The sequence below is a fragment of the Fukomys damarensis genome, unplaced genomic scaffold, assembly GCF_012274545.1.
Source record: "Fukomys damarensis isolate Sample0158 unplaced genomic scaffold, DMR_v1.0_HiC HiC_scaffold_1, whole genome shotgun sequence".
NCBI classification, from domain to species: domain Eukaryota; kingdom Metazoa; phylum Chordata; class Mammalia; order Rodentia; family Bathyergidae; genus Fukomys; species Fukomys damarensis.
In genome coordinates, this window is record NW_022900913.1 from 54,447,438 (window position 1) to 54,461,703 (window position 14,266).

At 36.8% G+C, this 14,266-nt stretch overlaps 1 pseudogene; it reads left to right on the top strand.

Annotated features, from left to right (window-relative positions):
* Positions 1–14,266, top strand: part of LOC104871461 — a 71,005-nt pseudogene that overhangs the window by 45,722 nt on the left and 11,017 nt on the right.

Here is a 14,266-nt window from a genome sequence, read left to right on the forward strand (position 1 = left end):
AAAAGTTTGAAGAGTAATGGTAGTAGTTCTTCTCTAAATGTCTTGTAAAATTCAGCAGTGAATCCATCAGGGCCTGGGCTTTTCTTTGTTGGTAAGTTTTTAATTACATTTTCAATTTCACTGATTGTGATTGGGGTGTTTAAAATGTTTTTATCTTCTTCGTTCAACTTTGGTAATTCATAAGTATCTAGAAATCTGTCCATTTCTTCTGTGTTTTCCATTTTATTAGAGTACAGGTTCTCAAAGTAGGTGTTCATGATCCTCTGGATTTCTTTCGGATCTGTTGTGACTTCGCCTTTTTCATTCCTAATTGCATGGATCTGAGCCTTTTCTTTCCTTTTTTTGATAAGATTAGCTAAGGGTTTGTCAATTTTATTTATTCTTTCAAAAAACCAGCTCTTTGTTTCATTTATTTTTTGTATCGTTTTCTTAATTTCAATTGCATTGATTTCTGCTCGGATCTTTATGATTTCCTCTCTTGTTCGAGCTTTGTGACCCAAATTCTTAAGACATTACTCTTTCCTCCATGTGAAGGTCATGAACAAATCATCCATTGAAAGTTCAGGAAGCAAGGATCTGGATCTTTGCATCTTGATTGTTTTCTTTTCCTTAAGTTTTTTTTATTAGTAAATATTTGTAGTACATATTGATTATATAAATTATGGGGAGTGGGTACATGTACATAACGTATCTTAATTTTTTCTTCCCCCTTTCCTCCCCTCCTCTCATCACAAGTTCCCCTTCCCATTTACCAAAGAACTATCTTCTTATGCCCTATTGTCTATCTTTGCTTTAGCTATTTAAATTATTTATACTTTAGGTTTCTCATATAAAAGAAGTTATGTCATATTTAAACTTATGTGTCTGATTTATTTTACCTAACATTATGGCTTCAAAGCGTATCCATTTTCCTATGTGACTCAAATTTATCCTTTATGGCAGAGTAGGACTCCACGGTGTGTATATACCATATTTTCTTTATCCGTTCAACTGTTGATGGATATATTATGAAATTTAGCTATTTATGAGTTGTGCTCTTGTATGCATGGGTGTAAAGTCAAGAACTGGTTCCTGCTAGGCAATGAATTCAGTCATTATCATGATTTTACCAGATGAGAAGAATGTTTGGACTTTCAGAGCATAAAAGCTCTTGATGACCACAAGATGTCTTTCCCTGTGGTGTATTAACCATGGCCATCCTGCCCTGCTTCCCCAGCTGTCTCCCTGGGGTTAGTGGGAACAGAGTTGTGGGGCTCTGTGTTGGCATGAGAGGACTTTCTGGAGGTGGAGAAAGATGACTTTTGGATGCACGCTTTAACTTTGTCTTTTTTCCTTTTCCTGTCTATGAGGACTACAAATGAATGGTGTGAACTTGCTCCACAAAATTGAGAGAACATAGGAGAAAGGGTAGCTGGGAAGAGCGTTAGTTTCAGAGTTTACTTTGGAACTTAAAAGGAAGGTGAAAGAGGAGGAGAAGGGAAAAGGGGAAATGGAAAAGAGAGGAGGGGAAAGAGGTGGGGGAGAGAGAGAGAGAGAGAGAGAGAGAGAGAGAGACCCTCCACTACCCCTCCATACTAACCCCCGGGCTGCCTCTGAATGCCACCCGAGGGTTCTGCCACATTGGCTGTGTGGGAGGGGGTTTAGAATGGAGCCCAGCTGGATACTGATGCCAGCTGGGCCTCCCAGGTGACGCTTGGCAGCCAGTTTAGGTCATTTGCATTTTCACAGCCAGAGTACTGCTAGCAAGATGTTCTCTGCAGATATTCAAGTTGCTGGGTCCCAAAGCATCCCCAAGGCCTCCTGGCCTCACTCTTCCATCTGGCCAGGCAGCCAACTTCACATTTCTTAATCACTAAGAGGGCACTGTTGCGGGTTACATGCCTGTGGGGGTTATAGGAATAACAATACCAGGGCCCATGTTTTCCCTCCCTCTCTCACTTTCTTTCTCCCACCTAGCCTCCTCTTTTCCTTCATCTCTTTCTCTGTCAGGCTTTTGAAATAGCTGATTTCTGGAAGGGAGGGGAGTCCAGTAGCGGGAATAGCACAGACGTCGGGCTGGACTCTGCCGGCCTGCTGCCAGAGGCAGGTGTTCGGAAATGACAAGCGTTTCCTGTTTGAGGAATGCAATTGTTGGGGACATCTGTGCATTCATTTTCTGTCACTGCTCTGACAAATTAATCACCATGAATTTATGACTTTGAACAGCATCCGCTGATTTTTTTCACAGTTCGGAAAGTCAGAAGTCTGGGGACAGCACGGCTTAGCCAGGTCCTCTACTTGTCTCCCACTCGAAGCAAGGCAAGGCCCCTTTCTGGAGCTGTGAGTACAAATCAACATTCAAGCTCATTCAGGCTGTAGCTGAGTTTAGTTCCATGTTGTTATAAGACTGCAGTTCCCTGGCGGTTGTCACCAGGGCTGCCTATTTGCCCTTAGTGTGCCCCTTTTCCACCCCAAATTTCTACACGCCCCCTCCAGCCACGGACTCAAGTCTCTCTCAGGCTTTGAATCTGCTTTTCTCTTTCTGCCGAATCTCTGATTTCCATCCAGAGAAGGTCCTCTGCTTTGAAGGTCTCAGTGACAAGACTGAAGAACAATCCCAGATAGGAGAGGCAGGTCAGAACCCACTGAGCCAACTGGTCTGGTACCTCTGAGGAAGGAGACTTGGGAAGGAGAGAAATTCCTTCCCTCTGTTTCCTCTTCTCTAGCCGACAGCTCTGTTATATCCACAGGTAGGTCGCTTGTTGTTGAGGGAACTTCATTCTCTTGTCATCTCTGCTCTCCTCTTTTTTGCAGTCTAGCGGCATCCACCTCCCTGAGGGTTTACATAAGAAGAGCAAAGTGCTCCTGCTAAGAATATATCCACCCCCTCCCCTGGGCGACGTGCCTGGGAGGTGAGGAAACTGACTCACTGCCTCTCTGACTCAATGAACAGACAGATACAGTGTATGAAAAAACTACTGGATTAATGATGTGGGGGAAAACCCCAGTATTTTTAGCACACAAGGGCAGATGAGCTGCTGCAAAGTCCTAGAAGTTAGAAGTTTTTACTTAAAATAAAAGCTCTTTTTCTTCAGTGCTTTTGACATACGTAGTGGTGGGCTTTTAGGTGGCCAGTGAGGCACAGAGAGTGTGGAGGCCTCAAAACTAGGAAATACCCAGTGATAAGCTTATGAACAGGGGCACAGACTTGTCTGTGAAGGCCAGGCATGGCTGGTTTTCACTCAAATCAAAAACTTCATGTGATTGCCAGGCTCTGCCTCTGTGGAGACAGCTATAGCTACTGACATAGCTTGGTGTCTACCACTTCTGCCTGGCCAGGAAGAAGCAGCCTTGAGGCTCCACTGAGTCTTGGGCTACAGTGGAACCATGACTATGTGACAACTCATGAGGGCACCTGAGAGTCTTCCACAGGGGTCTCCAGGCTCTTACTGCCATCTTGGCCCCAAAGGCATGCGTACCTCTTCCCTGAAGCTCATTGCAACATCCCTGATAGGCATGGTGACTGGTAGTTTGGAGATTTCTCTAGGTGGAGCAACTACTGCCATTGCTTCAAGAAAGATCCCAGGCAGGAGAGGGAGAACAGGGAAAGTGCTCACAAATGGTCAGTGTCCATCACTGATGGTTTGCTGTGTGCAAACAAGGGGCTGAGATTTGATGAGTTTGTTCCTAGGGAGAGACAGTGATGGTTATATATAACCCATAGCAATTCTTACCCCTTCTTTTTGCTGATGACATCCTCCTCCTGTTACAGACACTGAAGAACAATTTTAGGTAACATACATGATAGTTGGAATTTTATGGATCTTAGCTCCACTAGTTAGCAGCAGACACTTCTGGCAAATTAACTCTCAGTACCTCATTTCCTCATCTGTGAATGGGTACAATATTACTATCTCCAAATTAGTGACTTTGAAATGATATGTAAGTTTTTAGTAACTGCATCATAATAGCAATACAATATTATTATAACAGTATTGCTAGTGAGTGGCATTCTCAGCTGAAGCTCAGATATGAAGCTCAGCTGAAGCTCATGTTATACATTACTGTCAATTGGAAATGAGATGAATCTTTTGGAAACTTCTGGGCACAGGAAGATGTGGACATTGTCTATTTTGGCTGCTCATGGTCTACTATCTATGTGAAATTACAGAGACTATTCCAGCCCTGGGTCATTCTAACTTTGGATGTTTTATTAGTTGAGTTGTGATGATGAATTGTCCTCACTTTTTAAGGCCTTAAACATTTACAGTCAAAATCACCCTAACTGATGTGCCTAGTAATAGCTCAGAGGGTCCTGCTAGAGTTCCAGTGTATTTACGCCATGTGTGGAATTACATATATTTAATAGTATTGTCAGGATGGTATTCGCTGTGATCATTGATTGTGACATATCAATTTTTTTGAGTAGGAACTGCCTAGCAGATTAGTAAAGTTCTGGGTGTGTCTGTGGATGACTGACATGTAGGCTACAAACTGAGGAGGGAAGACTCACCCTGGATGTTGGTGGTATCAACCAGTAGGGATGTAGCCTGTACAAAATTAAAAGGCAAAGAAGAAGGAAGTCTTTCCTTTTTCAAAGGATTTCCAGTCTTCCCCATTTCTTTGGATGTTCATCTCCGGTTTCTTAAGGCTTCTAGTGCTCTCTTCAGCCTTCCAGCACAGACTCTTTGGCTTTCCAACAGGACTTGCTCTGGACTCTGCAGAGTTCCAGGCCTTTGACCTTCAACTGGATCCTCCTACTCTCCAGCGCACAGATGGCCATTTTGCATTCTTCTACCCGTAGTTCTGTAGGCTGACATTATAAGCCTACTGTTTAAATTCTTAATATGATTATATACATATTTTTATATTAAATCTGTTCCTCTAGTGAAACTTGACTAATACATTCACATGGTAAAAAATATCAAAAATGTGAAAAAGCTCACAACAAAAAATCTCTTCACAGGTGATATTCATGTTCTCAGTTCCCAAGCCTTCAAAGCGAGCTAACTATGGCTTTTATTCTTTTATTTGCCGTCTCAGAGATTTTACAAATAAAGATAAAATAAATATAGTAAAAATGCAAAACATATTGTTTTCTCCCTCTGTAATATAAATTTTAGGATGTTATGCAGATCATTTTGCACCTGACTTTCTTCAATTATTCTATCTTTGAGAGCTTTCCATTATCAATATACAAAGAGCTTTCTTATTTACACAGTCACAAAGTACTCTACTGAATTTATTTAACTAGGCCCCTATTGACAAGTATCCAGGTTCTTTCTAATCTTTTTGTTACTACAATTGTGCAATAAATAAACCATATACATGCCACTTGATAGATATGCAAATGTATCTGTAGGGCAAATTCCCCAGAGTTTGGAGTTATTGGATGCAAGAGTACATACATTTGTAATTTTTATAGCTTTTGCCAAATTGCTATCCATATGGGTTGTGCAAATTTATACTCCCAGCAGCAAGGTGTGAGAGTGTCTGCTTCCCACAGCATTGGCAACAAAACATAATATCAAATTTTGGATTTTTGCCAATTTTATGGTGAAAAATTATATGTTACGGCAATTTTAGTTTGCATCGTGGGTGAAATAGCGCATTTAAAATACATTTAAGATTATATATTCTTTGAATTGTCTGTTTATAACATTTCTTTTTCTAAGGGATTACTGAATTTTTTCTTGTCCACTTCTAGAGATTTTTATATATTAAGATTATTCTGTGTCTATGAAGAGTTACAATTGTGTTTCCTAGTTGATCATTTGTCTTTTATTAGAATATGGTGAGTTATGCAGAAGTTTGTACAATTCTTTTTATAGAGTTGAATATCAGATTTTGTGATTTATAGAGTTTGGAATAGTTAACAGGGCCTCAATATTTCGAGATTATTAAAAATTACCCTATTCATTTATTGCCTTTATTGATTTATAATTAAGGATTGATCCATTTGAAATATATCATAGAAAGAAATGATGTATGAGTGCAACATTAATATTTCTGAGATAGCTAATAATTGTCCCACCATTGTTCAATAGTTTGTTTTTTCCACTGAGATGGCAATTGTATGTTTTTTGTACTTCCTTTTCTATTCTATTGCTTCACTTATTCATGGAATAGTACTATGTTGCTTTAATTAATGAGACTTTGTAGAATATTTTTAGATCTAGTAATCCCCTTTCTTTGGTCTTCTTTATCAGAGTTTCCCTTGCAATCATTTTTTTATTTTTCAACATGAATTTTTCCACCTAGTTTTAAAAGATCTATTTACAGCTTTACTGAAATTATGCTAAATTTAAAAATCAAAGTAGGGGGCCAGGGATTTAGCTCAGTGGTTCTGCCACCTGCCTTGTAAGTGCAAGGACCTGAGTTCGATCCCCGGTACCAAAAACAAAACAAAACAAAACAAAACAAACAAACAAAAATCAAAGTAGGGAGACTGGCATTTTTTTAATCCAAGGCAGGAAAATAATATTGAGGCATTTTGTCAAAAGGCATAGTACAAGTATGTTTTCCCTTTTATTTATATGTCCTGTTGTGTCCTTCTGGAACATTTTAAAGATTTTTAAAAGGTATACATATTATATATTTATTATTAAATTTATTTATTATACATTTATCTTTTCTGTTTTAGCTCTTGATAATGTGAATAGAATCATTCCTTCTAGTATAACCTGATAGCTTCTATCTACTGATTTCTCTATATTAATTTTCTACCCACAAGTTAGCAACTTTCCTTATTGCTATTAGTAGTCTTTAAAAATTCTATTTTCTTGGATTTTCTATGTAAACAATAATATAATCTGCAAATAGGGCTAGTTTTGTCTCTTTCTCTCCATTTTTATACATTAAAGTTTTCTCATTGCATTTTATTGACAGAATGCCAGTAAAAATTGACAAAAATAATAGGAGAATTTGATAAATTCACAATCATTGTGGACAATTTTAACACACCTTTCTTGATTACTGTTAGACAAATACACAAAAAATTAGTAAGCTACCTGATTGATAAACTTTACCTAACTGACAGGTGTAGGACCTGGCACTGAACAACTTCTGAGTGAACCTTCTTTTCAAGTGCTCATGAAACATTTACTAAAATTGATTATATGCTAGGAATAAATCAAGTCTCAAACTTACAAGGATGGAAGTCATGTAGAGTATATTCTCTAACCATAATGAAACTTAGCTAGAAGCCAGTAGAAGAGAAGTAATTAGAAAAATCCCAAAATATTTGGAGATTAAGCCATACGTTTCTCAATAACCCATGAGTTACAGAAGAAGTTAACCATGGAAATAAGAAATGTTTTTACCCTAATGAAATTTTAAATATGATGTATTGAAATGTGATGCTGCTAAAATGATGCTTAAGGATGTGTATATATATATATATATATATATATACACACACACACACACAATAAGACAGGTTGAAAAATCCGTCATCTCAAGAATTTTAATAAGTAGGAAAATAATAGCACATTAGATCTAAGGAATGCAGAAGAAAAAATATATACAAGTTAAGAGCAGAAATAAATGATAAAGGGAAAAATATGAGAGGGAATCAATAAAGACAAAAATTGGTTCCTTAAAGAGACTGGTGAGATGAATAAATGTTTGGTAAGACTGATCACAAATTCAGTTCCCTGAACTAAATCCTCTTCTTCTAAAATACCTAAAATATTTTGTTTCTTGATGGATGTAGTACTTTGTGCATTTATTTTCTTTACAAGTGCATATGTATTTACAATTGTAGAACAGTAGTAGTTTTAGTTCAAGAACATAAAGACAAGCCAGACAAACAAACTCAAAAGAATAATAGTAAAAAATACTAATATAAAGAGAGAAAGCAAAAATGTAGCAATATCAAAAAGGAAAAGAACACCAAATACTGCAGACATTCAAAAGATAATGAAAAGATATAACCAAATACTTTATGCCAATAAATTTTTCAAATGGTTGAAATCGATAAATTATTGAAAAAATTTAGCAAAAGTGACTTACAAGAAGTATAAAATTTGAAGAGTCTTACAGCTATAAAGGAAATTGAACCCACAACAAAAAACTTCCCAAAAAGAAAATTACAGGCCCAAATGGTGTCATCAGCAAAGTTCCAAATTACTTTAAAGAAAAAATAATTAATGCCACTCTTACATAAACACTTCTAGAAAATCGAAGAAAGAAAAACTTTCCAACTCATTTCACAACAGCTAACCCTGGCAAGTTTTTTTAAAAAAGAAAAGTATAACTTAATTTCTACTATAAATAGAAATGCAAAATCCTAGGATTTAAAAATCTTCACATTAGAAAATTAAATCCAGTGAAACATAAAAAGCTATCATATATTATGACTATACTCTATAAGATGTTGATTTTGTATTAAAAAATCAATCAGTATACCATTAACAAAGAAAAAGAGGATTAGAAAAGAGGAAATTATGTAATTATCTCAATAGCTGTACAAAAATAATTGGATATAATTCAACACCCATTAAAAATAACAATAATAAACTTTGTAGAAATCTAAGAACTGAAGAGAATGTCCCTAATCAGTCAAAAGTGATGTGCAAAAACTCACTGCATGCATCACACTTACTGGTGAAATATTGGTTATTTTCCTCCTAGAACTAGAAATAAGACAAGTATTCCTTTATTACCACTTCTATTCAATATGGTATGGCAGAGTCCAGAAAAGTAAGGAATTAGAACTATCACTATTTACTGATGATATACGTGTATGTGTAGGAAACACCAGAGTCTAATGTCATAAATGAGTTTAGCAAGATCACTAGCTATAAGATCAATATGTGAAAACAAATTATATCTCTGGATTTTGGGAGCAAAGAATTACAAAGTGAATTTTAAAAGTTGTGTTACTTATAATAGCATCAAGACATAAAATACATTGTTATCTAATAAAAGATTTAAGACCTCCAACAATTAAAACTACACTGCTGAGAGAAATTAATTAAAACATGAATAAATGGAGAGATATGCTATGTTTATGGACTAAATAACTCAGTTTAATGAAGCTGTCAATTCTCTGATCTATAAATTCAGTGTAGTCTCATTCAAAATTATAGCAGCTGTTCTGGTGGAAATTGGTAAGATGACTCTAATTTTTTTTTTTTAAGAGTAGGAAAATTTTATAGAGGGAAAGAAAGCTTCTGTTTAAGAGACAGAAGGGAGACTGGAAAGTGGGTTGCCTGCTCACCCTTCTCCAAGATGTTTTATAAAGCAAAGCCATGTGGTGAGACAGGTACAGAGTTGCACAAAACTGTAAGACCCAATGGAAAATTACAAGGTGGGGCAAAACCATGACCAACCAATAAGATTATAAGTACAGTCACCCAGGTAATATTGATTAGATGGGGATCAAATGGGGGAGCAAGTCACATAGCAAGCCTACAAGGATTTTTAGTAAGGGTGGGGGTCAGGGATATTTCCTGGAAAGTTTAGGTTAAGACCTTGGCCCTCCACCCAGGTGACTGAAACCCATTTAGAATATCAATCACTGCTATTTATTCCCAGGGAAAGTACAAAGGCGTAGTAGTTTCTCTCCTTTTACAATTCTGGTCTTCAGTGACTGTGTCTTTATTGTCCTCTGTGTTGGCTCCTTGCTGTGTTGGTTCCTTGAGGGCTGGCTCCTTGAGGGATGCCCTGTATAACTACCTACAATATATCTAATTAACTTACTTATCTGCAATATTCCTCCTTTTGCAGAAATACCCCAACTGCTGTGAGGGGACAAAGGGCAAAGACAGCTCTGGCTACTTCCAGCTGAAGAGGGTCATAGTTGTGATCAGCAGTTAGAGTTACTCTACAGAGGGTGTACCTAAAGGCCTTTAGTAGGTGCCTGGCATTGTCACCTTGGTAGCTGCATAGATTTTAAATTTGGAGGAGACAAAGCCAAAGAAATAGTTAAGAATGCATGGGTCAAATTATAAGGTCAAGTAGAACAACCATGGTTGATAAAAAAATAACAGCCCTCTAACTATGCTTTATATTTCAAAGTGCTTTATGGACAAAATTATAACAGTTAAGTACACGGCTCCTACTGCACTGCTAATGTCACTGATCTTCTCTTCTGGGTGTTCAACAACTAAAGTTTGGAGACCAAAACTAGAAAGGTAACTGGGCTAAGAGGGGAGGCCCTCAAAGTCAACCTTTATCGAATCCAGTACATGAGGGAAACTTTTCTACAGGATCCTTCATCTTTGGTAAGTCACTCAACCTTCTGAGCAGAGAGACTGCTGGACTCCAGAGGACAAATGTACTGTGTGCCAAAGGAGGGTCACCGAGAGAGAAAAGTCGTCCACATTTTCACTGAAAGCAACATGTTCAAGCAAGGCCATGACCCATCCTGACAGCTGACACTCACAGAGGAGGCTCTGTGAGAGGCTCTATGCATGGTTCTAAAGTAATGCCTGAAGAGACTTAACTAACCTTGATGGATAGCAAGAGATTCATGTTGATTGACATAGGTCTCTCTTTAACTTGGACTTCATCACCCAGCGGAAAAGAATAAACAAAAGAGGTATAAAATAATGCCATAGTAATAAAACTAGATATAAAAAGGGGCTCCAGTCACTGACCCATTCTGGCACTTTCCAGCTCTACCAATAGCTGATCATGGGTGTGGATCATTAGAAAAACCTATGGTAAAATCTACAAAAGCTCAGCTAGAGTTTTATATTTCTTAGCAAAATTTGTTCAAATTGTCTCTTACAGCTAAAACTAAAGAGACTTATGGAAAAGTATCAGACTTATAGATAACCTCTTTTAATGAAACAATCTCAGTCCAGCAGGTTCAATCACTATTTCAATTTCTAAATGTGACTTTCTCCCCAACCTGCCCTTTCATTCTAGTGTGCTCATGCTTAGATTATGCATGCTGTAATTTCTTAAATGTTTTATTTATTCTTGCCTAGAGTCTGCCATACTCCAAGTGGTCACACAAATGGAACCAATGACAAATGTGCTAGACTTTTAAAACCCGGATCCACCAGATAGACCTTGTAAACAGCTCATAACTTCTAAAGTATACAATATGACTTCTATGTTAAGTTCAGAAATCCCCTGGAACTTCTCCTTATCCTCTTTGTGGGCTACAGTCATAGCAAACCTGCTTAGATTGGGCACAGAACAAAAGGGATAGATGACTGTGCCTTATTTCCCTTGGTTTCTTTTCAAAATAGAAAAAATGGTCATAGGTAGACATCTACAGCACAGTGGATTGGAGCCTTGGCAGGCTTTCTTCCCTCACCACATAGAATTCACACTTAGCTTCAAAAGTGTCACCCAGTCTCTTCTACATAGAAACCTGGCCTGAGAAGACCCCCACTAGAGATAATTAAAATTACTTGCGACAGTCTGTCCCTTTAGAGAGAACAGTCATATGTGGCTATCAGCAACCATGAGAAGCCTGTGTAACTGGGTATTCTAGCCAGATAAACTGTTAGCTTAGGGTCCATCTTTGTGGGATATGGTAAAGGGAATTATATGAAGGGAATTATAATTTTAGCAATAGCTGATAGAAAATGCTTTGTAAAACATCACTGGCAGAGGAAAACATGTTTTCCTAGTTCTCTCAGTAACCATTGTTCAAACTCAGAGACCCCGTGACCTGATGACTGCACAGATAATGAGGAAGAAATGGTTTTCAAGAAATGGCTGAGTAGTTTACAGTAAGCAGATGGCTGAATCATTTGAGGTAAACCTGGGCATGGTCAGTAATGATGGCATCCTGCTTTCTCAGTACTATTTGATAAGGATAGGGTCCTGGTGTGCTCTTTGATGTGCAACTTGGTAAACAGAGGCCAGAGACATGCAAAAATGCCAATGGTGTTTCTCTAGGATTTAAAATGTAAACTAAGGATCACAAGTTTAGTGAGGACAGACTGCCTGTCTAGAAAAGTATAAAACCTGATTTCACAGACACAGAATTGTCGAGCAGCACAGAAAAAGGAATAAAGTGCTGTTCTCCCCAGGCTATCTCCTTTTCTGTCTTTATAAATCCGTGCTCTCTGGGGTCTCCACTCTCCCTCCAGAGAGACCAATGACACATCTTAAAATTGTTTTTGCTTTCACAGGTGTAGAAGATTTTTATTCTGTTTGATTCTTATTATGAGATCTCTGTTAATTGATCTACAAAGTCCTGACTAGTCATATTTATAGTTATAAACCTAAGAATTATAAAAGTGATTATAATTCAACCTGGCCAAATACATCTGAGTGTACTCTGGTTTATGAAAAGTTGTTTTATGTGTGTGTGTCTGTCCAATTTGTTACAACACATACAGATGTTTTGTTTGAGCTTTTTGTCTTTTGGCATTTTGGGTTTTTAAAGATGTCAGGTTGGCTTATAGATAAGTGTCACTAAAGACATGATTCCCCCAAGTTATGAGATGATCCAAATAATATCAACTGGTTTTACAAATACAGTACCTATTGTTGTTTATATATAATAACTCAGGAATCTTTCATTGGTCAAAAATAATGTATTAATTGTTATGATCTGGTTCTCATAGGTCATCTAAAAATTTGTTAAGACAACAAAGACTCTTGGGCTTAGGAAAACTACTGGACAGGACTCCTTTAGATATATAAAGGAGCTTCTCTGTGGAAAAATTTATTCCAGCCTGTGTTCACAAAGGGGACCCAAGTAATTTCCATAGCCTTGTGGAAAATACATTGCTGAACATATTATTGTGATAGGTATACATTGGTCATGGTCAAATGGCTAGCTTTTCTATGGAAAAACAGTAAAGCTTTATTTAAAATGCTCTTGGTACAAAACAAAATTAAAGGACAAAGGGTTTCATGTAACTGATATTCATTGCTATTTCATGGTGTATATATTCATGCCTTTTGGGTGTACAAGTTTCTAAGATATTGTTTATGATAATGATCTTTTGGACTCACGCATCTGCCTTTCTCTTGCACTCCAGCTACTTGTGATAAGAGATACATGTCAAGCCAGCATGAGATAACCAGTTAAACAATAGTTTTTTTAAAAATTTATATGATGTATGTTATATGTGTCACCACGCTTAGGGATGTTCAGTTGCCAAACAGTCGAAACAATATCACACACTAAAATTAGAGACATTATGAACTCATAAGGTACATTTATAGGCCAGTATATATGTTCTCTTTAGATGGTATCCTACTAAAGGATAACAAATAAAAATTAAATAAGAATTTTTTCATTAGATTAATTCACAGGAAAATGGATACATATTGAGGATATACTCCTAAGTGAAATAAATAAGTGATGTGTAAATACCGAATAGTTTCTCTGGGGTGAATAGTACATAAGGTCCTAATGATATAATGGACAATGTGAAATAGGAAGAAAGGGGCTAAAGGTGTAGGGAAAGTGGGAAGGGTAGGGGAAAGCTAATAAGGGAAAAGAAAAAAATATAAGAAAATGAAAAAATGGAAATGAGGTGTTTGTAAAGGGGGAGGGGAGGAGGGGTGAAGGGAGGGCAGGGACCAGGGGAAGAAATGAGAATCAAGATCTCCCATGTAAAGGTACAAGATCCTAATAATGAATGTAACTGTACTGTATACCTAAAATGTACCAATAAACTCAATGAGGAAAAAAAAAAGAATTTTGTCGTTTAATTCTTGTGATCAGATGCAGGTGTCTGACTAAAAGACTATTTCATATTAAGATGCACTTGTAAATGTTAAAAAATGTTATCATGATTTCATGCTAAAATACTACATGTGGCTTAAGTTTCTTTACAATATATAGCTGTTTTCCATTAACATTTTGCAGGGGTTAAACATCTAAACTTTAAATGGAATTGTGAAGAGCCAAGAAAAATCAATATAATCTTGAAGGAGAAAGTTGAAGGACTTATTTTAATGGACACCAAATCTTACTTCAGTTCTAGTAATTAAAAAAGCAATGTATTAGTGCAAGACTAACTTTCCACAACTAAAACAAAAACAAACAAAAAAGGATTAGACTAGAACTCAGAAACAGGTCTGCATGTACATCGATGTTTGATTTATAGCAAAGGTAGGCTTTTAGAGTGATAAGAAGAGATGGTATTTTGAATAAATGGTGGTAGGCCAATTAGCCATTTAGATAAAAAATCTTGATTTTTATACTTTATACCATAAATAAATTCCAGGTAGATTGTAGATTGAATGTATAAAGTAAAGCAGTCTCCTAGAAGATTACATTTGAAAGGGTATTTATGCTTTAGGCTAGAGAATAGACTGTAGAAAACACTATATATATATATAGTGTGTATATATATAT